Source organism: Dasypus novemcinctus, chromosome X, assembly GCF_030445035.2.
Source record: "Dasypus novemcinctus isolate mDasNov1 chromosome X, mDasNov1.1.hap2, whole genome shotgun sequence".
Taxonomy (NCBI): Eukaryota; Metazoa; Chordata; class Mammalia; order Cingulata; family Dasypodidae; genus Dasypus; species Dasypus novemcinctus.
This window is the reverse complement of record NC_080704.1, coordinates 100,623,297-100,634,410: the sequence shown is the minus strand read 5'-3', so window position 1 is coordinate 100,634,410 and position 11,114 is coordinate 100,623,297. Positions and strand designations below refer to the sequence as shown.

General features: G+C 41.6%; 1 non-coding gene across 1 annotated transcript; it reads right to left on the bottom strand.

The window, feature by feature from the left end:
* Positions 1 to 478: 478 nt before the first annotated feature.
* LOC111760127 (U6 spliceosomal RNA) lies at positions 479 to 585 on the bottom strand. The gene has a single exon (XR_002793911.1). It is a non-coding gene; the product is annotated as a U6 spliceosomal RNA (small nuclear RNA).
* Between the last annotated feature and the right edge of the window lie 10,529 nt (positions 586 to 11,114).

The window sequence follows — 11,114 nt, the reverse complement described above, 5'->3', positions numbered from 1 at the left end:
TCATGACACATCCATTGCATTTGGTAAGTACATCTCTGGGCATCGCTGCACCTCATGGTCAATGGTCCACATCATAGCCCATACTCTCCCATGTTCCATCCAGTGGGCCCTGGGGGGAATCTACAATGTCCTGTAATTGTTTGTGAAGCACCACCCAGGACAACTCCAAGTCCTGAAAACGCCTCCACATCTCATCTCTTCCTCCCATTTCCTGCACCCAGCAGCCACCATGGCCACTTTTCCCACACCAATGCCACATTTTCTCTGTGGACCTTGGATTGGTTGTGTCCATTGCACATCTATGTCAAGAGGGGGCTTAGATTCCACATGGATACTGGATGCAATCCTCCTGCTTTCAGTTGTAGGCAGTCTAGGCTCCATGGTGTGGTGGTTGACATTCTTCAACTCCATGTTAGCTGAGTGGGGTAAGTCCAATAAATCCGAGTGTTGAGGCTTAGGGCCTGGCTATCATACTGTAAAAAATATGGAACGCTTCATGAATTTGTGTGTCATCCTTGCTCAGGGGCCATGCTAATCTTCTCTGTATCATTCCAGTTTTAGTATATGTGCTGCCAAAGCGAGCACTAAAAAGAAATTTTATGGCCTATTAATATATTGCATTATTGGATTACACCAATAAAATATTTCCACAGTTATAACTTTCTACACCATTATAGTACCAGATTGCAAATAAATTGCATCTACCCTATAGTCATTGATTTTTTTCTTGATATCTTCTTCCAAATGCTCATTACTAGTGTATGGAAACACTGTTGATTTTTGCGTGCTGATCTTGTACCCCGCAACTTTCCTGAATTCTTTCACTACCTCAGATAACTTTGTTGCAGACTTTGCAGGATTTTCTGTATATAGGATATTGTCCTATATACAGACCATTTTCCTTCTTCCCTTTCAATATGGGTGACTTTCATATTGATTGCTTCACTAATTTCTCTGCTTAGTACTTCTAGCACAATGTACTTGTCCTGTTCCAGATCGTAGAGGGAACTTTTCAATCTTTCACCATTAAGTGTGATATTAGCTGTGAATTTTTCATATATGCCCATTACCATTTCTTTTTTTTTTTATTTTTTTTTATTTTTTATTGACTTTGTAATAATATTACATTAAAAATATATATGTGAGGTCCCATTCAACCCCACCCCCCCACCCCCCCCTCTCCCCCCCCCCCCAACAACACTCGTTCCCATCATCATGACACATCCATTGGATTTGGTAAGTACATCTTTGGGCACCTCTGCACCTCATATACATTGGTTCACATCATGGCCCATACTCTCCTCTATTCCATCATGTAGGCCCTGTGAGGATTTACAATGTCCGGTGATTACCTCTGAAGCACCATCCAGGGCAGCTCCATGTCCCGAAGACGCCTCCACCTCTCATCTCTTCCTGCCTTTCCCCATACCCTTTGTCCATTATGTCCACTTTTCCCAATCCAATGCCACCTCTTCTATGTGGACACTGGATTGGTTGTGTCCATTGCACCTTTATGTCAAGAGGAGGCTCAGATTCCACCTGGATGCTGGATGCAATCCTCCCATTTTCAGTTGTAATCACTCTAGGCTCCATGGTGTGGTGGTTGTCCTTCTTCACCTCCATCTTAGCTGAGTGTGGTAAGTCCAATAAATCAGATTGTAGGTGCTGGAGTCTGTTGAGGCTCAGGATCTGGCTATCACATTGTCAGTCCAGAGATTCAAATCCCCTAAATATATCTTAAACCCCAACATTAACTGCACCTCCAGCACATTAGCATGAAAGTCTTACCATTACCATTTCTTTTACTTCCTTGTTTTCTAAGTGGTTTTATCAAGAAGTGATGCTGGATTTTGTTGATTGCCTATTCTACATCAATTGATATGATCATGTGTACTTTTTTCCCTTGTTCTATTGATGTGATATATTACATTAATTTATTTTCTTAGGTTCAAACACTTTTGCATATCTGGGATAAATCCTATGTGATCAAGGTATATGATTCTTTTAATGTGCTGTTGGATACAATCTGTTAATATTTTGTTGATGATTTTGGCATCTATATTCATAGTAGTTATTGGTCTATAATATTCTTTCTTTGTTGTTGTATCTTTATCTGGCTTTAGTATGAGAGGGATATTGGTCTCACAGAATGAATTAGTGAGTGTTTCAATCTCCACAATTTTTTGGAAGAGTTTTAATAGAACTGGTGTGAGGTATTCTTGGAATATTTGGTAAAATTCTGCTGTGAAGCCATGTGGCCCTGGACTTTTCTTTTTTGGGAGGTTAATTACTGATTCAACCTCTTTATCTTCTATTTCCACTTATGTCAGTGTAGATAGTTTGTGTGTTTATAGAAAATTGTCCATTTCATCTAGGTTATCTAATTCGTTGGAGTTCAGTTTTTCATATATCCCTTTACAGTCATTTTTATTTTGATGGGGTTGGTAGTAATATTCCTTTTCATTTTTCAGTTTAGTCATTTGTGTCCTCTCTTTTTTGATCATCAGCCTAGATAAGGGTTGTGATGGTTAGGCTATTGTGTCAACTTGACCAGGTAATTGTGCCCAGTTGTTTGGACAAGCAAGCACTGAGCTAACTGACAAAGGTATTTATGGACTTTAGTAACCATTGAATTTCCTGCAGTGATAAATCATAGATAGCTGCTTACAGTTACATCAATCAGGAAGATTGCCATCAGCAATGAGCGATGTTTATCCAATCAGTTGAATGTCTTAAAAGGGAAAGTGATTCAAGCATTGAGTGAGAATTTCCCAGCTCTTCTTTGGACAGACAATGCCTCTCAGAACTCATCAAGAACCTTCACTGGACTTTCATTGGGTCCCTGGTTGCAACCTACCTATGGTCATGTGAAAGACTCTTAAAAATTGCATAATATTGAAAGATAACTTTTGTAGACTCAGTTTCCCTAGAGAACGCGGACTAATACAGTTTGGTACTGGGAAAGTTTCTGGAGGAACAGAGTCTTAAACATGGGGTTCTGGGAGTTTTGCAATTGGCTTTCTACTCTACAAGGATACTGATGATGCCCTTTCCAATAATGAATAGTCCGCTAACAGATCATGGCTCGAGTTGGCAATCGAGACACGCAAAATATCATGACTGGATTCCCCTAATTCCATGCTTAAAAGAAGCAAGGATCTGGGTCAGAGTGTTTTCAACACCTTAACAGAGTTTTGTGGAGTCAAATGGTATAATGATGTTGCCTGACTCCTCCTAAATACTCTGGATACTGTTACGAAGGAAAGAGATGAGTCAAAGGCTTCAAATTTAAAACTTAAACACCACATGAGTGATGCAAAAGTTTCTATGTGTGTTCTGAAAGAAAATCTTGTCTCCTGTACCCACAAGCTGAAAATATCTGAGACCCAAACTCAGACTTTCATTGTACAATTCGCATAGTTACAAAGAAAACTTAACGCTGCAGGGTTGCTGCAGTTAAAGTGAAATCATTGATTGGAAAAGAGTGGAAACCAGAGAACTGGGATTGAAACATGTGATGATGATAATATTGGTGGAGACATTGGAACTCTGAAATCTGCTGAGACTTTACAGATAAGCCTGCCATGGCCTGCCCTGTCCAGACCACACTTTGACAACCTTGTATCTTCCAGCCTCCAGCCTGCTCCAGGGAGTCTGAAACAACTTCCAGCCCTGAGGTGAGTACCAGCCAAACTGAAGCCTGCCCTGCCCAGCCTCTGGCCTGCCCCAGGGAGTCTGGGCCTCCTCCCAGCCCTAAGGCACATACCAGCCAAACTCCAGCACCCACTGCCAAGCCTCCAGTCTTCCCTGAGGAAACAGCCTTCCAATCCCTACTTGAAGAGATTAATCTTGTCTCACCAGAAGAAAATGCAAGGGAATGCCCAGAGGTCAGTAGCTTGCAACGCATTTCTAGTCCTTCTCACCCACCACCACCACCTCTCTTGTCTTCTATACCTATTACTACACTAAAAACACAACAAACCCCAAAAGGTGAAATACAAAGTGTGACCCCTGAGGAGGTAAGGCATACTCAGAAAGAACTACATGGGTTTTCAAACTTATATAGACAGAAATCTGGGGAATAGGTGTGCGAATGGATAGTAAGTGTATGGGATAATGGTGGAATGAAAATAAAGTTGGATCAGGCTGAATTTATTGATATGGGAAAACTAATCAGAAATTATGGATTCAACGCTTAGCTCAATGGGTTAGAAAAGGCTCTAACAGTTTGTTTGGGTGGCTGACTGAAAAGTGGGCCAAAAGATGGCCTAGCATGTCTGAGGTTGAGATGCCTGATTTGCCCTGATATACAGTAGAAGAGGGAATTTATTTTTTGTATGTGGTTATTTCTTTTCCCTTTATTTATTTTTTCCCATATAACCCACTCCCAACACCCCACCACATCATCTTTGTAAATTGTATTTTTTGAAGATATATACATCACATAAAAATGTTACACTAAAAAATATAAGAGGTTCCCATATAGCCCCCACCCCCACCCCACTCCTCCCACACCAACAACCTCCTCCAACATTGTGGCACACTCATCGCATTCGGTGAACACATTTTGGGGCACTGATGCACTACATGGATAATAGTTTACCCTGTAGTTTTCACTCTCCCCCAGTATATTCAGTGGGTTATGGCAGGATATATGAAGTCCAGCATCTGACCCTGCAATATCATTTAGAACAATTCAAAATCCCAAAAATGCCCCCACAACACATTATTTCTTCTCTCTCCCTGCCCTCAACAACTGCTGTGGCCACTTTCTCCACCTCTATGCTAAAATTTCTTCTATTACTCATCAAAATAGTTTTATAGTAGAATATCTTTAAGTCCATTCTAGCCCATATTTTATTCGTCCATCCTGTGGACCCTGGGATGGTGATGTCCTCTCCACCTCTAGATCAAGAGGGGTCTTAGATGAGGGTATTGAAAGGCTTAGGGTTATTGGAATGCTAGGATGGATTTACCATTTCAGAGCTGCCCACCCACCCCAGGAATGTCCAGAGGACATACCTTTAACCAGGACTGTGAGGAATAAATTTGTAAGACTAATTCCATCTTCCATGAAGACCTCTGTTGTTGCTCTTCTCTGTAGTCCAGATATTACTGTAGGGAGGGCTGGGAAGGAATTAGAATCCTTAAACACTATGGGGATGATCAGATGTCTGTCTGGTAAAAGTCAAGTACTGGCAGTTAATCGCCAAAGTCAAAGTTGGCGTGGCCACTGCAATGAAAGGCAAATTCAAAAAAGCACTCAAAATGGTCAAAATAGTCTGACTCACATAGAGCTTTGGTGTTGACTAATACCTCATGGGGTACCTAGAAGTGAAAGAGACGGGCAGTGTACTGAATTCCTTCTAGATCTGTATAAACAGAAAAGTATAAGGTCCAGGGAACAAAACACTAACTCAAATTACAGACAGAAAATCTTGGTAGCTTAATCAATTCCCGACTTGAGATAGTTTACAGACCCAGAGCCCCTTGAATGAGGAGAAGGCCAGGTCTCCTTGGGGAAGGATCCTGTTAAAGTGCCCAAAATTGATACTGTTAATATTCTTCCCACCTTTCCCCAAGGAGATCTACCACCTTTTACCAGAGTAACTATTCACTGGGGAAAAGGAAATGATCAGACATTTCAGGGATCATTAGACACTGGACCAGAAGTGGACCAGAAATGACATTAATTCCAGGAGACCCTAAAAGTCCTGCCTCAGGAATATATCAGCTCTCAAGTCCAATGTCATAATACTGTCTACAGGGACCTGGATCATCTTTCCCTGACACAGGACATCACACTGCTCCATTATATTGGTGATATCATGTTTATAGGCCCTAGTGAGAAAGAAGTAGCTAAGACTCTAGACTTATTTGCAAGTCATTTGCATGGGAGAGGATGGGAGATAAATCGAGCTAAAATACAAGGTCCTTCCACCTCAGTGAAATTTCTAGGTGTCCTGTAATGTGGGGCATGTCAAGATATCACTTTGAAAGTGAGGGATAATCTGCTGCATCTGGCCCATCTTACAACCAAAAAAGAGCCTTAGTTGGTCTCTTTGCATTATGGAGACAACATATTCCACATTTGGGTGTGCTACTCTGGCCCATTTACCGGGTGACCAGAAAAGCTGCTTGTTTTGACTGGGGACCAGAACTAGAAGTGGTTCTGTGTCAGGTCCAGACTGCTGTGTTAGCTGCACTACCACTTGGACCATATGGTGCTGGAAGTTTCAGTGGCAAATGGAAAAGTTGTCTGCAGACTTTGGCAGACCCCTATAGGAGGATCACAACCCAGACCCTTAGGATTTTGCAGCAAAGCCCTGCCATCCTCTGCAGATAATTACTACCCTTTTGAGAAAAAGTTTTTGGTCTACTACTGAGACTTAGTAGAGACTAAATGCTTAACCATGGATCATCAAGTTACCATAAGACCTGAGTTGCCTATCATGTGCTGGGTACTATCTGACCCACCAAATCATAAAGGTGGGCATGCACAGAAGCACTCCATTATAAATTGGAAGTGGCATATATGGGATAGGGTTTGAGCAGGTCCTGAAGGCACAAGTAAATTACATGAGGAAGTAGTAAAAATGCCCATGGTCACCACCCCTACCATGTGACCTTCTCTTTCCCAGTCCCAGTTTTTGCCTCTTGGGGAGTCCTTTACAATCAGTTGACTAAGGAAGAAAAAACTCAGGCCTGGTTTACAGATGGCTCTGCATGATATGCAGGTACCACCTGAAAGTGGACAGCTGCTGCACTGCCGCCCTTTTCTGGGACATCCCTGAAGGACAGTGGCGAGGGCAAACCCTCCAAGTGGGCAGAACTTTGAGCAGTGCACTTGGTTGTTTATTTTGTTGGAAGAAGAATTGGCCAGAGTAGCATTTGTACACTGATTGATGGGCAGTTGCCAATGGTTTGACTGGATGGTCAGGGAATTGGAAGGAACATGATTGGAAAATTGGTGAGAAAGATGTCTGGGGAAGAATTATGTGGATAGACCTTTTTGAGTGGGCAAAAACATGAATATATTTGTGTCCCATATGAATGCTCACCAAAGGAAGATTTGAATAATAAGGTGGATAAGATGACCCACTCTGTGGCTAATGCTCAGCCTCTTTCTCCTGAAATTCCTGTCATTGCCCAATGGGTTTACGAACAAAGTGGCCATAGAGGTAAGAATGGAGATTATCCATGGGATCAGCATCACAGACTTCCCCTTGCCAAGACTGACTTAGCTACAGCCACTGCTGAGTGCCCGATCTTCCAGCAGCAGAGACCCACACTCAACCCAATATGGCAATATTCATTGTGGTGACCAGTCTGCTACCTGGTGGCAGGTTGACTATTTTAGAACACTTCCACCATGGAAGGGACAGCAATTTATTTTAATTGGTATAGATACATACTCTGGATATGGGTTTGTATTTCCTGCACACAATACTTCCTCCAAAACTACCATCCGTGGACTTACCGAATATCTTTTCTAGCACCATGGCATTTCACACAGGATTGCTTCATATCAAGGAAACCATTTAACAATAAATTGTGTGTAGGAATGTGCACATGTCCATGGAATTCACTGGTTTTACCATGTTCCCCATCACCCTGAAGCAGCTGGATTGATAGAGCTGTGGAGTGGCCATTTGAAGACTCAGTTATGGCAACAATTAGGTGGAAACACCTTGCAGGGCTGGGGCAATGTTCTCCTGGAGGCTGTATATGCTCTAAATCAGCATTCACTCTATCATGCTTTTCTCCCATAACCAGGATCCATGGGTCCAGGAATCAAGGAGTAGAAATGGGAGTGGCACAGCACACTATTACCCCTAGTGATCCACTAGGAAAAAGGTTGCTTCCTGTCCCTGCAACCTCAAACTCTGCTGGTCTACAGGTTTTATTACCAAAAGGAGGAGTGCTGTCACCAGGGACACAACAATGATTCCACTGAACTGGAAGTTAAAACTCCCACCCAGCCACTTTGGTCTCCTCTTACCTCTGAATCAACAGTCAAAGAAGGAAATTACTGTACTATCTGGGGTGATTGATCCTGACTATAAAGGGGAAATAAGATTGCAGCTACATAATGGGGGTAAAGAAGAGTTTGCCTGGAATACAGGAGATCCTCTAAGACATCTCCTAGTACTGCAATGTCCTATGATTAAAGTCAATGGAAAATTGCAACAACCCAATCCAAACAGGGCTAACAATGGCTCAGAATCTTCAGAAATGAAAGTTTGATTCACCCCACCATGCAAAGAACCATGTCCACCTGAAGTGCTTGCTGAGGGTAATGGAGACATGGAATGGGTAGTGGAAGAAGGTAGTGAGTGATGAATATGAATTTTGACCACGTGACCAGTTACAGAAACAAGGACTGTGATGGTCATGAATCTTTCTTCCTTGTTTCATTATGATGATGATTGTATATGTACACAAAACGAATTTCTTTGTTCTTCCCCAAACTTTTCCCTAATCATATAAGTTGTATCAATTTCAAGTCATAATATTTAAGGATTTCAAGTTTGAGAGTAAATATTACCCAAGAGCTTACATCCTATTCTGTATGGAAATAATGTGTTTCTGGTTGTACGCTGGAGAGCTGAACATTGTTGGGCAGAAATATATACATATATATATGCATATGTGTTATTGTTTTTACTTAGAGACTGTGTATGGTTTAAGGTAACGTATATGGTTGCTGAGTTGACAATGAGTGGACTGTGATGTTTAGGTTGTTGTGTCAAACCACCCAGGGAATTGTGCCCAGTTGTTTGGTCAAGAAATCACTGGGCTAACTCTAATACAAGGGCATTTATGGACTTTAGTCACCATGGACTTTCCTGAGTGGTAAGAGATAGATAGCTGATTACAATTGCATCAGTCAGTGAGATTGCCACCAGCAATGAGTGATGCTTTATCCAGTCAGTTGAATGCCTTAAAAGGGGAAGTGATTGGGGGACAGATGTGGCTCAATCAGTTGGGTTCCCATCTACCTTATGGGAGGCCCTGGTTTTGCATCCCGGGGCCTCCCTGTAAAGGCAAGTTGGCCCATACCTGCAGAGAGTCTGCCCACCCATGGAGAGCTGATGGCCCGCACCTGTGGAGATCTGGTGCAACAAAATGATGCAACAAAGAAGGGAGACAAGCAAACACAGAAGAACGTGCAGCAAATGGACATAGAGAACAGATAGCAAGCAAGCAGCAAGGGGGAGTAAATAAATTAATTAAATTAAACTTTAAAAAAGGGGGAAGATAATCCCAGCATTGAGTGAGATTTTCCTGGCTTTTCATTGGACAGCCACTGTTTCCCAGAGCTCATCAAGAACCTTCAATGCACTTTCATTGGAGCCCCTGGTTGCAGCCTGCCTGATGAATCTGGTCTTGTGCATCCCCACAGTCACATAAGAGACTCATAAAATCACATACGATTGACAGATATCTCTTGCTGATTCTGTTTCCCTAGAGAACCCTGACTCATGCAATATTGTATCACCTTTATTGATCATTTCAAAGACCCAATTTTTGGATTTGTTGATGCTATCTATTGCTGTTTTGATTTCTATTTCACTTATCTCTCCTCTATTCTTTGTTATTTCCTCCCACTTACTTTGGCTTTAGTTTACATTTCTTTTTCTAGTTCTTCAAGTTTTGAGGTTAAGTCTCTAATTTGACATCTTTCTTCTTTTTTTAAATATAAGCATTTAGAGCTATAAATTTCCCTCTTATCACTTCCTTTATTGCATCCCATGAGTCTTGGTATATTGTATTTTCATTTTCATTCACCTCAAGATATTTTCTAATTTCTCTTTTGACTTCCTTTTTAACCCATAAGTTGTTTAACAGTGCATAGTTTAATTTCCACATATTTGTGAATGTTCCATTTCTCTCTATGTTACTGATTTCTAGTTTCATTCCATTGTGGTCAGAAAAGTTTCATTGTATGAATTCATTACTTTTTAATTTACAGAGACTGTTTTTTTTATCCTTTTTAAAAATACATTTTAATTTATTTTTAAAAGATACATAGATCACAAAATGTGACATTAAAAAAATATAAGAGGTTCCCATATACCCCACTCCCCACACCACCCACTTTTCCCAAATCAAAAACTTCTTTCATTAGTGTGGTACATTCATTGTATTTGATGAATACACTTTGCAACACTGCTACACAACATGGATTATAGCTTACACTGTAGTTTACACTGTCCCCCAATCAATTCAGTGGGTTATGGCAGTATATATAACCTCCTGCATCTGTTCCTACAACATCATTCAGGAAAACTCCAAGTCCCAAAAATGCCCTGATATCACACCTCCTTTTCCCTCTCCCTGCCTTTAGCAACTTCAGTGGCCACAGTTGCCACATCAATGATATAATTTCTTCTACTGCTAGACTCACAACAATTCTATAGTAGAATACCAGTAAGTCCCCTGTAGTCCATATTTTATTTCTCCATCCTGAGGATGATGGGATGGTTATGCCCACTCCACCTCTAAGCTGAGAGGGAGCTTCCATCGCACATGACTGTAGGATGGGACTCTAAAGCCCACAGCTTTAGATTCTCTCAGTTCCTTGGTGTGGTGGTTATCCATACTCACCTCCCTGTCAGCTCACCTGGGTAAGTCCAATGAACTGGAGAGTAGGTGCTGCAACACCACTAAGGCTCAGGGCCCAACTGGCATATGGACAGCCCTGAGATTCAAGTCTCCTGGACATACATCACCCCCAAAACCAACCACAGGTTCAATTAAATGGATAGAAGAGGCATGTGTAGAGAAGTCACATTTCAGCCCAACTCTATCACACTCAGGAGCACAAATTCCAAAGTAGGGCCTACTGGCAAGGCACCATACTCCAGAGCCATCTGCCATGACCTTAGGACCCAGGTGTCTCTGTAGCCCTCAGGAGCACGACTACCTGGGGTTGTATCTACTTTGGCTGTTATATTAGTCAGCCAAAGGGGTGCTGATGCAAAATACGAGAAATTGGTTGATTTTTATAAAGAGTGTTTATTTGGGGTAGGAGCTTACAGATACCAGGCCATAAAGTATAAGTTATTTCCCTCACCAAAGTCTATTTTCATGTGTTGTAACAAGATGGC